Genomic DNA, 15,764 nt, shown 5'->3' on the forward strand with positions numbered 1-15,764 from the left:
TTTCTTTGTCTTTATTCATCCCATTTTGGGTGTTAGCTTTCTAGGACAAAACTCATGCAAAGGGGGTGTGGGGGAGCTGAGTACAGTCTGGCTTTGAATTTGGTGGGTCAAAGTGATTATACTTGCTTTTGCAGTGTATTTGATGCTTATAATTAGTGACAGGAAGTGTAATGCGGTGTGATAATTGCATTTTCTAATAGATGTTGGAAGGATAGTTACACACTATGAGTAAACAGCATCCCCACAACTATATGTGACTGCAGGAAGAAAGCATGCAAACAACTTTTGAGCCATTGTGTCTGTTTGAATGGTAGCTTTTAAAGAAGCAATAAGCAAGCAACACCACTTCTTTTTTCTCCAGAGAAAACCCTCTCATCTCTTCTGAGTCAGCTGCAGTTAGGACTATAATGGCTCTCTAGATAACAAAAGGAGAAATTAATTCTGGAATTTCTGCTGATGTGGCACTTTCTACTTCCTTTTTCCTCCTCCTCCTCCTGGTTTGAGGGCTTGAGTTGTTTCAGGGTGTGAGTTTTCTGAGGATTTATTTTCAAGTACAGTTACCTCTAAAGGAGTCAGGTGCATCTGAGGTGTGTCTTTGCACACAAAAACACTGCAATTTTCTGGCACCAGATTTAATTAAATTGTCTTAAACTGATCAAGAGTTACTGAACACCAAGTGACTTTAATATGACTGATGTATGTGCCACATTGTGCTTTATTGTAGGTTATTGTAATCCTGGCATTGACAAGGTAGTAGGGGCAGACTCAAATAAGCAACACCATTAAAACCTAAAACACTGGACATCTTTCAAATTCTGTCATCTGAAGATCCTACTTTTTCATGCTAAATCCATTATTCTGCCCTCAGAAAAGCTTTTGCAGGCAGAGTGGAAACTGTTTCTTCTTGACAACTCAATATATAGTGCATTGCAAAGAGCAGAAGATTCTGTAAGAAAAATCTCTTGTCCCCTTCCCCCCCATGAATAAAATGAAAAATGCTGCAAAATGCAAAACTCTAGTCTTACATCTATTCTGATGCAAACTTTGATTTGAACTGTAAGTATGTTACAGCCTCACAGGATCTCTCTTTCTACAATCAGTGAGGTAAATTTTCCTTTACTTTTTGCTATTTTAGTTTTGGACAGATTGAATCATCTTCAAATATCAGTTCAAACATAATTAAAAAAAATATTTCAACTTACAGAAGCACAGAAGGAAAGCATTCTTCTTTCTCTGCCTGCCTACATTTTCCTGCCAGTATTTAATGTAGTCAAGCCAACAGCTGAACTACTCTTTAGCAGGAGAATTTCTGCGATACTGAAATCATTTGTGTAAGTGAGACAAGTGCCTCTTGAACTCCTGTGTCATCAGCATCACAGCAGGCCTTAGGAAGCTATGAAAAATAAGTGAATTCAGAACAGTCATGACATATGTGGCACTTTTTTTATTCTTATTTTTTGTTTAGGTGTTCTGAAAACTCAAAAGATTTTGCACCTTTGGGTGTACTGGCTGGTGCCCTCTAATTTTGAGAAGTGTTTGGGGAGCGTGAAATGTCTCTTTCTGTGTGCTGTAGTCCTCAAAGCAACATTTGTAAGAGGCATTGAATGTATTGGGAGTGACTTTCTATTTGTGTTTCTTTAAAAAAAGTCACTTGTCTCATAAGAAAAACTTGCTGATTGCGTTAGAGCTTTAATGGTACAATTAAAATTGCAGAAAGGACATAGATTGCAGTTTGGGATATTCAAATTACAGGTTTTAATTTTGGCAAGGTAATGTCCAGTTCTCCTAGCAAATGCCAAAAAATTCCAGACAGATTTTAATATAAACATTAACTAAAAAGGCATCCCAAGTGGAACTAACTTCCAAATAGTTGCAATGATCAGTGACTCTGTTCTGTAGCAGTATCCAGTATCCACCATGTAGGGCTTTTTGATTTTGTTTCCTGCTGAGGCAGAAAAGAAGGATTTTCCAGTGGTTCGTGTGTTCTGGCTCAATCCTTTCACTTGCTATAGGTGTCTTGCACATAGCTATTTAAAGCCCTGTGCCTTGTTTCTCCATCTGTGCCACGCAAGCAGTAGTGCTATGCTGCTCCTCTGGGATGCTATGAGGACAAAATGCCCTGAGGGACATGTCATGTGCTGGTGTTGTATAAACCGCCTGTCATTAGATCCTCTAGTTAGACCGACTGTGTGAATTGATGGTGACAGATGCTGTGCAAATTCGGAGGAGCTCCTCTTGTAGCAGCGTGATGTTTCTGCATAATCCCCATGCTTCAGTCACTTCTGTTTCTTGGGATGCGTTGTTTCTTATTTTATTCACTCAGCATATGTATCTGTTTCTCTTTGTTGCTCTTTCTAAATGTCTCTTTATGTTCCCCATTTGCCAGTCATTCCTTATTGTTTGCTTTCTTTGTCTCTCCACCACGTACCTCCTTTGTTCCAGATGACTGGACAACTCCATATTGTAAAATTGGCTTAATCTCAGTGAATAGGTGTCTCCTGAATGTTGGATTAGTTTTGTTGAATTGCTAGGCAGCTTTCATATTACCTGACTATAAACTAAATATTTTTTGAAAAGATAATCCTTCTAGGTGCTTCACAATTAGGCAAAAAGCACAGAAAACTCATGGCCAGAATTGGCACTCTGGAAAAAAGCTGATTACTAGTTGATACTCCTTAGCTTCTTGAGGACATTTTAAAGTTAACATTAAGGGACTGCCCAAGAGGGATTAGCTGCTTTACTGCTTTTTTCTTGAAAACGTAAATGAAAGAAGGATTGTATTGTTGCTTGCAGACACGTGAAGCCTATTTTGTATCCTCCCTCTTTATCCTGAAAATTTCCCATCACAAATAATCCCTTTGACAGCCTGAATAACATCTTAGGGTTTGCACCAATGAATTTGGTGCAGTTTTCAAGGAAGAGATTAAAGGTACAAACAATTCTTTGTCTTTATGAGTAACAAAAAAATGCTTTTGGTGGTAGAGAAAAATGTTGTGAACATACTGCTTTATCCGTTTCACTGTGCTCTGAAACTAGCCAACACTTTTGAGAACTACTTCAATTGATAATATGTTGGTCTATATAACCAAGTTTGTAAGAGGAGGAGTTGTGTTTTTTTAATTATGCAGCAGTTAGTGAGATTGAACTTGCTTTGTTTTCTTAAGTAGAAATCCATTTTGTCAATTTGTAAGTTTAAAAAAACCATAGCTTTAGTAGATTACTGCTAGAAAAACTAGTAATCAGAATTGATTGTATAGAGATTTTAAGAAAATTGGTTGTAAAACCAGGCACCATTCATGCAAGTTTTCTGTATTATACTTGCAGAACTCTACAAGCCATGTTTGAAGCCTTCTAAGATGCAAGGTATTTCCAGCAATGACCGGGCAACTTTAATTAGGCTTGAAATAGATAGCAATGTGAAAATACATATGACACAATATGTAACATGGGCAGCTAGTCCCTACGGGAACAGAGTGATATTATCAGTGAAAAATACTGCTGAATTTTTCCCTCCTTTCTTTTCAGAAGTATACTTAGATTTTTACATTTCTTGCAGATTATGGTAGAGCAGCTGACGTGTTACTTTTTCTTTGTTTGTTTGCATACTTCAAAGACCTGAGGGCTTTTCATATTTTGTCTCCCAAGCACACAATGTTGAGCTATTTATTTGCTCAGATATATGAAAATTTGGAGATCATTGCAGGTGCAGTGCATTATCATATTATTGACTCCTCTGTGACACAGCTGCACCATTTCCTCTGGTCTGCATCTGTGAACATACATTTTTTTCTTTGATCTGTAGGAATATGCCTGAGTTTATTTAGCGTGACACTTAATTTGCATAAATTACATGAAGTTTTAAAAAGGGTGGAAAGGAATTAATAGTGACTCACAAATCCATACTAAGTAACCCTAAATACAACAGTCAAGCTGTCCCAGAACTGATCAGTAGGAAAGATCTGAGAGACATCAGAGCAAAGCAAGATGCTGAAAGCATATTTTGCAATATCAAACCCATGCAAACTTTTTGACAATGGTTTTCACGTCAGGAGAATTTTCAAAAGTAAAATAGGTCTCTTTAAGCATTATGTCCAATTTCATCAGGCTTGCAAAGGACTTGATTTCTGGTTCCTGACCAGACATTGAAAAGAGGGGTTTCTTTTAGCCATGTTACAAGGGTGAAGTCATCAAGATCAGTATTACAGCAAAGAGATTCATACAAGCAATTTAGCTTTTAAAGTATATTGGCATTTTCTGCTCTCTAGAAATTCCAACAGAGTTTAAAGACCAGCTTTAGGAATCAGTCTGCCAAGTCTTGCGCTTCCTTTACAAACCTAAGGTATTGCACCAGCCTGGAACTTCCCCAAGCTGCTGACAGAACATTTTGGTGCCCTTGTGTGGGAAGCAAATAGCTTCTAAATTGTGGTATCTTCTCCCTCCAAAGCACAAATGGATAATCCAGTTACCAGCACCTGAGTAACACAAAATAAATAAAGCTATTATGATTATGAATGCAGCAGAACATGGTAACAAGTAAAATAAAATACAGCTTTCCGGAGAAATGATACTGTATGTTTCCGTATTTCTAACTCACTTGGCTGGTGCACCTCAGGTTTCATGATTTATTTCGTGACTTCTGGTGCAGCCTGAAGGGAGGCCTGCTACTTCCCCTCAGTCCATCCCCACATCCCAGCATTTTAGCAGTAAACATTTTTTCCTCTGATATATTTCCTTATAGTCATACTGCACTTCAGTGGTGTATTTCACCAGGAAGTTCTGTGAGGTGTTGGATATAGTACAATTAGTTCTCAGATCACATTCCTAAAGTCCGATCATATACTCTCTCACACAGGTAATTTTGCATGTGTCATATATTTGTTCACAGCTGTGAACTCAGTGGGGCTGTTGAAGAGACTATATGAAAACTGATCATATGCAGATATGTTTGCAGGAAATATGTGAGAGAGTGGTATTGCTGGCAATTGATGTTTTGAAAGTTGTTACATCTTGTGCACATGATGCTAAATGGGCACTCAGGTCTTAACACACATGAACTTGTTACTTGTGATGATGATTGCTTACAACAATGATTAGAGATTGACCCTCATTTTTAGAGTTTGTGAGTCTTCATGGATTATCTTTCAGCTTGATGCCATGCCTAAAACAATACTTCTGATTCAGAAGTTCAGGCTTCATAAGATTTAGGATATCAGTGACTTTGGTATAAATACACAGTGATAAATTGTATTAGCTCTTCCTGGAATACTCTAGTTTTAAATTAAACAGTCAGGCATAAAGATGCATCTTTATTTTGAAACAGACTGATTTAATGGTCAAGATTTCTGTTGCAGATAGATTTTTAGAAATGGTTGTTAGACGAATGATTAATCAATATTTTACTAAGCACATAGTCAATTTTTAAAGAGTTGTTACACAGTTCAAGAAACCAAATGGTTGTTCATAATGATCTGTAACTCTTACTTTCGGCTGATGTGTTTATTGTACTCACTGGGATTAAGATCTGCATCAGACTAGACATACCTAGAGTCCCGTGGCTGGCTGTGGTCTCCAGCGGCCTTGCAGTGAAGACTCTGCATGTTTGCAGAGGGTCAGTGCAAAGAGCCTGGCCCAAAAGTTTTAAACATACCCCAAAACCCTGCTACACACTTCTTTCTCACGCCATTTTCTTTACAACCTGATCACATGAGCAGATGAATGGGAGAGCCCATGTAATAGGACATGTGGGGATAGGCTATTACTAGTTTAAAATAAGTTTGAATAATTTATTAACTTTTCATAATTCTACAGCATTATTAACTTTTTATGGTTCTACAGTAATTATTGATGGGGTCTACCAAAAATATGCTGCAGCTTGGAAATAACGATGCAATTATTACTGGAGTTACTGTCAGTTTTGTCACAATTTCAGTAGGGTGAATTCTGTAAAGGATAGCTATATTTGGTCATGTAATGGCTGAATTATCCCTGTATTGCCTTCTCCCATCTATTAAATGCTGCAAGTCTACCCTAAAAATCAATAATCTATTGTTTGTCACGACTTAATGGCTTATTTCTGTGGCGTAGACTTTGAATACCTGGAAGGAGCTCTAATAATAATGATAGATCAATACTTGTTATATACTTTATTAAAACACTGAAATTTAGTGTGTGATTTTTTTGTGCAGATGTACAGCATTATTGAATTAATACCACTTTTATTTAGATTAAACCATGTGTAACAGTCTACTTGATTTTTCAAGACTCATTGTGAGTTTTGCGCGCTTCATGGAGAGGATGAGGTTTGGCCTTTAAATCTCTTCTCAAAATAGTTTGTGATACTTTGTTTTTCATAGTGGAACTATTGATCAAATTTTCATTTGATTTATGGTAGTCTCTAATCAATACTGCATTTTTTATAAAATTATAGCAAAAAATGTGTAAATGTACCTCATTAATGTAATCTAGTTTCTTATTAGTGCCTGACCAATATAAGATTCCAGTTATAATGGAGTGAATTAACCTTTCAAATAGATTGGATACCAGATTACACTTTTATTAGTTTTATAGATGTGCTAATCTTTGACTTGGAGCCAGTTAAATCAGTAGTCATCAGGGATCTTTATGATCTTATTTAAACCAGCCAAAGCAAAAATCAGTGCTGCTCTGTTATAATGGTAGGAAACATACTGAATCTCTTAAACTGACGAAACTGTGGGAACAGCATGCTTTATACAGCGTTAGTTTCATATAAATGCATACCAGCATTGGTTTATCATTATGAGTTTCAGTCTTTTCATTCTTATTGCAAGAGTTTTTCTGTAGACAGAAAGGAGAAAAACAGTTTGGGAGTTGGAAAAAACTCAGAGTAGGTGTGATTTGAACAAGAAAGGCAGCCAGGGTCAACCAAGTCAGTAAGAAACCTAAGTCTACACTTCTCTGACTTAAAAGAAAGGTTATAGACTCACAGAATAATTTAGGTGGGAAAGGATCTCTGGAGGTCTCTAGGCACAGCACAGCTCAGAACAGAGGCAGCTGGATTAAGTTCCTCTGGGCCTTGTCCAGTTGAGTTGTCCTATTACCTTACTAGGCAACTTGCTTAGTTTTTGAGAATCCTCATAGGAAAAACACTTGTCCTAATATTCCTTCTAGTAAAGTGATGTAGCCTGATGTGAAGGAGAAAGAATCTAGGCTCAATGGCAGTGAAAAGAAAAGGTAGGATGCAATAAAAAAGAGGATGGGTAAAGGAAAGCAGTAAAGGAATGAATCATGTAAAAAATAGTCCTAAATTTTAGAGGTATGTGCATTTGGAACCTTAAGACCAGTTTTGTCTGCCCAGCCCCTTTTGTTGCAATAATTTCACATAGATATTTGCATGCCCAGTATGAAAATGCATGTTTATTACCAATAGTCATTGTGTTGATTTCCTTGTCCACATTCCTTGTTGTAGAACCCAACATGTTAGATAAAGCTTCCTCTTCCAAGCCTTGCCACCTCAGTCTGTTTTGTAAATCAATGAGCTGTATCGCTGTGCTGCTTTTTCCTAACATGTGCATCCTGAAGTAACTTCCATTGGACTCTTTTCCACAATCTCCACTATTTAGCTTCTTACAAAAAGCACATATGCATCTTAATGCCTCTTGCTACTGTGCCTTGGTTTAGTAAGACTCTGAAGGAGATAAAACTGCCCTTTGTGTATGTGGAGACTTGTTAAAAGAGAATCTTGAGGAACATCAATGATGTTAAATCCAGGTTCAGACAGACTATTCTTGAATTAAAACCAAACCTTGTCATGATAAGTAGCCATAACAAATAGCAGTGAGTATTTCTACTTGTTTTGACAGGGCTAACGTTGAAAAGCGAATGGTATCTTTGAAAGGGACAAAAGTGAGCACCAGAACCTAGGGATTTTATGAAAGTTTTCAAAACCCAAGTTTTCCCTTCTTCCCTACCCTGCATTCACAATTATGTAGCAAGATGATTACAGATTCTGAAAAACTAAGTGGACATTATTAATTTTTTAATATGACTGCCTACCAGTGATTAAAAAGTTGTACAAAAGGATTGGCTCAGGCACAACATGACTTGCAAGCAGCAGAGGAGATTCAAAGTGATAAGGTTATTGTTTTTTTAAAAGCTTCCTGTTCAGTTGGAAAAATGTTGGAGGCAAATAAAATGGATTTTGTAATGCATTATACATATTAATAAGACTGTGACCATTTAGGTGAAGTAAAATGTCTTTGATAGTTTCCTATTTAATTTAAAACGTTGTCTCTATTTGATTCTTATGATTGGTCTAAGAGTCCTGCAGTCTTGATATCAGCAGATAGTTTCTTTTGGCAGTAACTGCTGCATTCATCAATGTCTAACGACTGTAAACCTGCACTACTCTATTAAATAGCATCGGTCTGGAAGCTCAGGCAAGTTTTATGAATTTTAATGAATGCTGTTCTATTAATGACAAAGATTCAGAGATCGAACCGCCTCCAACTTAGGGACAAAGCTTTTATACCTGGAAGAAACAGGCAACAGAACAAGCATCTAAGAAGATGATAAGGTCAGTGTTGTTAGAGTAAGACTAGATTTGATTTTCCATCTTCTACATATGTTTTTGGAATGATGAATTCTGGATTGCCTTGATACTGAGGGACTTGGCGACTTCTGCTGGACCACAGTCCAGCAAGGGTATTGGTCCACAGTCCAGTGGCGCAGTCCAGTGCAAGGGTATGGGAACACAGAATACCAAAATACAGAATACGTCAGGAGATTTCGATCAGAAAACATTGTTTGGAACTGAGGTTTTAATGTAATGAATTGGTGTGTTTACTGAAACTCTGCTAGTAGATACCATGTTGTCCCGCTAGCTCACCTAGGAAGCAACTAGAGATCCTGGATTTTTAAGATTCACTGTTGTGGCACAGCTTGATACAAACCCCATAAATTTACCCAAGCTTGTGCCTGCCAAGGCATTGTCACCTTTAAGACTAACAGGAAGGTTAGGGAGCTGCAGGTTGGGTTTGTGCAGCAGGGCTCCTGCTTCTAGAAGAGGGCCTCTCTGCAAGTCTGGAGGCTTGGTTTCTTGATGTTGACAGGGAAAGCAAACTGGGCAGGTAGGCTTGCAGGGTCTGTGGCTTTGAGAGATTTTATGGTCTGAGGCAGATCAACTGCTTGGAGATACCAACAAAGAGTCTTGTAGGCTCTTGAGTCAGAGAAAGACCTGGAAGTTATAACATGTCAGAAGAAGCATGTAGCCGGGAAGTTTTGAAGTTGAGAGATATCTCCCAGTGAAATATTTTTGTGTTTTGAAATTAAATTTGCAGATTTTGCTCTTCAGCATGCTCTGCTCCTATAGGATCTAGGTTAGGATGTAGCGTAGCATCAGCAAGCAGATCTGTCTGAGGCTGTGAGACACCAGCAGCGCAAAATCATGTGCTGCATTTCTACACGCAGGCACCGTAAAGCAAAGGCAGGACAAGAGGGAGCCGCTGTGCCTCTGTATGTGTGCTGAGGGCATGGGGTACCTGCAAGACCTGCAACGCAGGGGTCCTGCACTGTTTTCCCTGTGGTATTTTCACTTGTGTGCTGTCCTTATGTGAAAGTCAAATAGACAGCAAGGCTGATCACATGCCTATGCTGACCATTGTCTTGTAACCTTCTCTGCACTGCTCTGTTCATGCTAATTACACTGTGATTTGTTTGTGTAGTGCCACTGGAGATCTTTCTGCCTAAAGACATCAAAGTGCTTCACAGCTATTAAGAAGATACTGAGCTGATTTAGAAGAGAGGGGAAAAGAGCTGCCTTGTCCCCAACCCAAGCAACCCTTGGACGCAGGAGGATGACATCGTTCTCCAGTAGAATATAAGGCAGTTGTGAGCCAGACCAAAAGCCTGTCTTGGCAGCAGGGCTCTGAACATCTGTGGTAAGCAGGAGATAGCTAGGAAAGAGTGTAAAATAGGACTGTTGTATGGTGACTGTCTCTGACATGGTGTTGGTACTTCCCCTGGTCAGAGGGAGTGTCACTGTATTTAACAGCTTGCGATAGATTTTTCTTCCAGGTTTTTGTATAGTTGCTTTTTGAACCCTTGTAAATTGCTAGCACGCATAATTCCTATGTCAGGGAGTTTTACAACTTACCTGTGCCATCTATGTTTTTGTTTATGTCACCCAATTATAGCTTCATTTGAAGTCTCCTACATCTAATGCTCAAAAAGACTGCAATCTTTCCCTGTTTACCTGTGCCTCTATGCCAGACACAGCCATTTGCACAGCTGTTTCTGGGCTTTGCTTTGAGACTTTCTTGATCTTCTGGGAACATCTTCTGGGATGGTCAGGTGAGTCCTGGGAACCCTTGGAGGAATGTTAGGGTGCAGTGAGGACAGCTAGATGAGCTGGTGGCTGCTAGTATGCTCCAGCAGCTTCTGGCAAGCTCTGCCAGCTGCTCCTGATCAAAGGGGGCTCTGAGCTTGCAGATCATGAGTGCTGCTCAGGGAGGGTCAAGCACTCTTCCAGCAGGCACTAGGCAGAGGATCTGTAAGTCCTGGCCCAGAGCACAGCTCTCAGAGGTGGCTGTTTGTACAGCTGTTTGCATAGAAGGGAACTGGTAACTCTGCTCACAACGGCACCCGTGTCCTCAGTTATGACAGTGATGTGTGACAGGATCTGGTCCTCATCAGCCACTGGAGCAATTTTCCCTGTAACAGTGGAGGCTTTGACCGGCACATGGAGCTGCAGAAGGAGGATGGAGCTTTGCAGGTCTCAGGCTGCAGAGGCACCTGGGGCTTCTTGCTGTGGCTGGGCAATGGGAGATGGCCTTTTGGCCAACAGGAGGATTGTTCTCATTGAGAATCTGTGTCATGAAGTACATAGGCTGTGGGAGCAGGTCATCAGACTGCACAGCGTCAGAGATGACAAAAAGAGATCAATCAGGTCTGCTCTGAGACAAACCTGCAGCTTCGAAAGCCTGAACCTGCAGCTGCAGCAGGGGTCAGGCAGAGTCGCTGTGTATCTGGTTGAAAAGTGGAAACTCCCATGGTGGTGAAGGCTGGAAGCTGGTGACTTCTGGCCCTGGGGGGAAGGCTCCTGCTCCACATGCAGATCTGCAGCTATGAAATAGATTCGGTGCTGTGACAGCTCCTGGGCTGAGAGCTCTGTCCAGTGAAGCGCTTGAGCCAGCTGACCTTGAACCATATGGCAAGAGGAAATGGTGAGAGATAGTGGTGGGAGACTCCCTACTTGTGGGGAATGAAGGCCCCCATCTGCCGACCTAACCTGTTGTCTGGAGAAGTTTGCTGCTTACTGGGGGCTCAGGAGTGGGATGTTGTGGAAAGACTGTTTTGTAACTTACCTCAGACTGTTACTCCCTGCTGCTCTTCCACCTGCACACCAATGATACTGTCGGGACTGACCTGGGAAATATCAAGTGTGACTACGTGGCTCTGGGTGCAATCATCGAGAGCATGGGAAGCCAGTCAGTGGTCTGCTTGATACTGCCAGCGAAGAGGAGGAAGGCCTGAAGAGGACTGGATGGATACTGTGGGTCAACAGCTGGTTGCACAGCTGAAGTCAGCAGGGTTTGGCTTCTGTGACCATGGGATCCTCTTTGAGGATCAAGACTACTTGGAAGGGGATCAACCTGACCAAATGGAGCAAAAGCATCTTTGCCAACAGGCTGGCCAACCTGGAGAGGAGAGCTTAAACTAATAGTAATGGGGGAGGGAGATAATGACCAACAATCATGTGAAGAAGTGAAGGAGCAGGCTGGAAGGACCAGTGAAGGACCAGGACTGAGCAAAGGGCCCAGCATGATGTGAACAGAACAGACACTAATCAACAAAATAGTGGTGAAGTGGGATCCCACCAAGCATAAACACATAAGTAAGGAAGTGACAGGGAAAGCTCTCAAGCCATTTTTGGGAAATCAGCACAGCTGGATGCTTCTCTGTCACACCACATTTGAGAGCTCCTGACTCGAGTGCGTGGATTCCCCTGTGAGATAACCAGATTACACACACTTACTTAGGATTAATTATAAGCTTTAGTCACCAAGTAAGAACTGTTACATACCAAGCACTAACTGATTCCTGAACCTCTGATCCCAATCACCATCCTCTCAATTCTGCAGGAAGAAGTAGGTTTTTCAAGCAACAGGAGGCATCCCTGCCTGTTGGTGGTAACAGGAGCCCCTCTGGTCCACCGATCAGGACCCTGTTGCCAGCACAAAGGGTTAACAAAGCAAGCTCATATTTATAGCCGGTTTCTTGGCCAGCAGCACAGGTCATACCATTAGCAGGTTTTCTTTGTCTAGCTTATTGGCAGGTGTTCTTCTTCCAGCAAGTGGCAGTTTATTATTGGATTCAATGCTTCAGCTTGAGACCATCTTTCACTGTTGCTGAGCTTGGGCAACATTCAAGACCAGGGCTGCACACTCTAGCTTTGACAGTATTCAAGGCCAGGGACGAATGCACAGTCACACTCTCTGAAGTGCCTGTACACTAACGCACACACTGTGGGAAGGAAATGAGAGGAAGTCTGTGTGGATTTGCAGGACTATGATTTCTTTGGTGTTACAGTGATGTGGTGGGATAGCTCACGGGACTGGCATGCTGCCATGGATAGACAGGCTTTTGCAGGAAGGACAGGCTGGGATAGGAAGAAGGGAGAGTTGCCCTTTATATAAGGGAGCAGCTGGGGCACATCACACATCTGTCTTGGGATGGATGATGAGCCAGCAGAGAGCTTGTGAGTCAGAATTAGCTGGTAGACCAAAATAGGTGACATTGTTGTGGGTGTCTGCTATAGACAGTCTGATCAGGAAGCAGTAGATGAGGTGTTCAGACAACTGGAAGAAGCCTCAGTTTCACAGATGTGGTCTTCATGCAGGACTTCAGCCACCTTGGTATTTGCTGGAGGGACAACACAGAAGAGCCCAAGCAATCCAGGAGGTTTCTGTAATGCATTGATGACAAACAACTTCCTAACACAGGCAATCAAGTTGCTGATGTAAGATGCTCTACTAGACTTCATACTTACAATCAAGGTAGAATTTGTTTAGGATGTGAATGTCAGGGATGCAAAGGTCAGGGACATCCTTGGCAGCGGTGCCCATGAGGTGATGCAGTTTAGGATTGTGAGAAGAGGGAGCAAGCCAAAAAGCCGGATCACAGACCTAGATTTCATGAGAGCAGATTTTGGCCTGTTCAAGGAACTGCTGGGAAGAATCTCATGGGATATAGCCCTGTAGAGAAGATGCATCCAGCAGAGCTGGTTAATTTTCAAAGATCACTGCCTCTAAGCTCAAGATTAGTCCATTCTGATGAGCAGGAAATCTAGCAAAGGCAGCAGGAGGTCTACATGGATGAACAAGGAGCTCCTGACTAACCTCGGACACAAAAAGGAAGTACAGAAGAGGCAGTAACAGGGACAGGTGACCCAGGAGGAATACAGAGGCACTGTCTGAGCATGCAGGAGTGGGGTAAGGAAAGCCAAAGCCCACGTGGAGTTGAATCAGATGAGGAATGTGAAGGGCAACAAGAAGGTTTCTATGGGTATATCAGCAGCAAAAGGAAGATTAGGGAAAATTTGGGCCCACTACTAAATGGGTTAGGGAACCTGGTGACAAAGGACACAGAAAAGTTTGAGAAGTGCTCAGTGCCTTCCATGCCTCAGTAAGACTGGCCTGCAGGAATCTCAGGGCCTTTAGACTGGTGGGAAAATCTGGATCAAGGAAGATACCCTCAATGGAGGACAATCAGGATAGGGAACATTTAAACAAACTGGACAGACACAAGTCCATGGACCCCAACAGGATGCACACATGGGAGTTGTCTGGTGTCACTGCAAGCCATGCTTGAGTATCTTTGAAATGTCATGGTCATAGGGAGAGGTTCTTGAGGATTGTAAGAAAACAAATGTCACTGCTATCTTTAAGAAGGGAAAGAAGGATGATCCAGGGAACTACAGGCTGGTCAGCCTCTCCTCAGTCCTTGGTAAGGCAATGGAACAACTACTCTTGGAAACCATTTCTAAGCACATGAAGGACAAGAAAGTGTTTGGGAGTATTTGGCATGACTACTGATCTCCTCATTGTGAAGGGGAAAGGACCGGGGGTTTCTAGTGGACAAGCTGACCGTGCTACAGGAATGTGCTGTTGTGTCAAAGAAGACCAACAGCCTCCTGGGTTGCACTGGGAGAAGCATTGCCAGCACATCAGCAGAGATCATCCTTCCCCTCTGTTCAGTACTGGTGAGATACATCTGGAGAGCTGTGCTGGGCTTCCCAGTATGAGAGGGACTCTCCTCTGTGGTACCCAGTGAAAGGATGAGAGGCAGTGGGAACAAACTGAAACAGGAAATTGTATTTAACAGAATAAAAAGCTTTCTTCCTTTAAGGGTGGTTGAGGTGCATAGAGGTTGTAGAGTCTCTGTCCTTGAAGATATTTAAAACCCAGCTGGATGATGCCTTGGGCAACCTGCTCTAGCTGACCCTGCTTTGAGCCAGGGGGTTGGACTAGGCAATCTCCAGAGGTGCATGCCAACTCTAGCAATTCTGTGAACTACAGATGACAGCCTGGCACCTTGTTCAGACATGTTTGTAGCTCGTGGCTCCATATAATTGTTCTCTCATTTGCCAGGTCTCCTTGATGCTCAGATAACTACTGTAAAGTAAGAATTATAAGGGGAGCTGTATGTCAGTTTTACAGATGGGGAAACCAAGGCACAGAGTGACTTGTCTACAGTTATTCCTTTGGCTAGGGTCAGGATCTCAGCATCTGCATATGAAGCCTTTTATCCTGACTTTTGCTTCAGTCTGAGACATGACTGTCTCAGATTTGTCTGAGAAAACTAACGGCTGCTAGTTGAATACTCACCTCTTCTCTTTGTAAATCTTTTCTTTTTTTAATGGCATTGAACTATCAACAGAATTTTTCATAGGTAAAGACAGTAGTTTTCTCTTAGAACTAAACATTTATCAAGTTATAGCTCCATTGCACTGGCACAACATTTTAAAATATACTTTAGTAATAAATAAATGCAGTCATCTGTAAAGCTGCTGTCTCTGAAACACAATTACTCAGCCTTTTCCTTTCTTCTTTTTCTCAGCAGGTAGCAGAATAGGAATATTGAAGCATTAGTCATTTAAAAATGTGATAAAGTGTTTTCATGCGTATGGGAAAAGGAGGGGGATTAAACAGATGCTTAAAATGTGTCCGAGTGCCATGCCACTGTGGGAAGGAGAGGGAGAATATTAGAGAGAGTGCTGCAAGAAGTAGTTAATAATGATAAATTAAGAACTTGGCAGCAGGGCAAAGAATTTAAAATTGTCATTTGTTGTAATTGATAAAACTATCAGAGCGTCATTTATGAAGGAAAGGAACAGTCCAGGCACACACAAGTAAGCACTCTCTGACTGCAAGGAGAGTAGAGATCTGAATGCCTATCAAAATCTTCCTAACAGACCAGTAGTTTGAGCACAGCAAAAGAGCAATAAAATGTGCTGCTTTGTGGTATGTGCCTCAGTGGCTTGTGGAGTTGCCACCAGCCCGGTGGAGGGAGAGGCCCTGCTGCGGAAAGGCGGCTGTGGCAAGGGATGACTGCAGCCTCTCGTCTCTGCATACACACTTACTGCTGGGAAATCATTTGCCCCTTTCTAACCCCAAATACCTACCCAGAGCGCTTCCGTAATTAATGAAGCTTTCAGAGAAAGGGCCAGCTGTTAACACCTTTCGAAATCAATGGCAACATGACCATTTGTTTGAAAGGCAGCAGAA

At 41.5% G+C, this 15,764-nt stretch overlaps 1 protein-coding gene across 4 annotated transcripts in view; it reads left to right on the top strand.

The window, feature by feature from the left end:
- The window catches only part of PLPPR1 (phospholipid phosphatase related 1), a 134,724-nt gene that overhangs the window by 66,046 nt on the left and 52,914 nt on the right, over positions 1–15,764 (top strand). Inside the window, exons 3-4 of one of the 4 annotated variants that reach the window (XM_072860639.1) lie at positions 9,702–9,917; positions 10,173–10,329. The exons of 2 other annotated variants lie outside the window; for them this stretch is intronic. The gene's annotated coding sequence lies outside the window, so the exon portion shown is untranslated. The remainder of the gene's footprint in view (positions 1–9,701; positions 9,918–10,172; positions 10,330–15,764) is intronic. One more of the 4 variants, XM_072860638.1, reaches the window with a different exon arrangement.

Source organism: Ciconia boyciana, chromosome 4, assembly GCF_034638445.1.
Source record: "Ciconia boyciana chromosome 4, ASM3463844v1, whole genome shotgun sequence".
Classification (NCBI taxonomy): Eukaryota; Metazoa; Chordata; class Aves; order Ciconiiformes; family Ciconiidae; genus Ciconia; species Ciconia boyciana.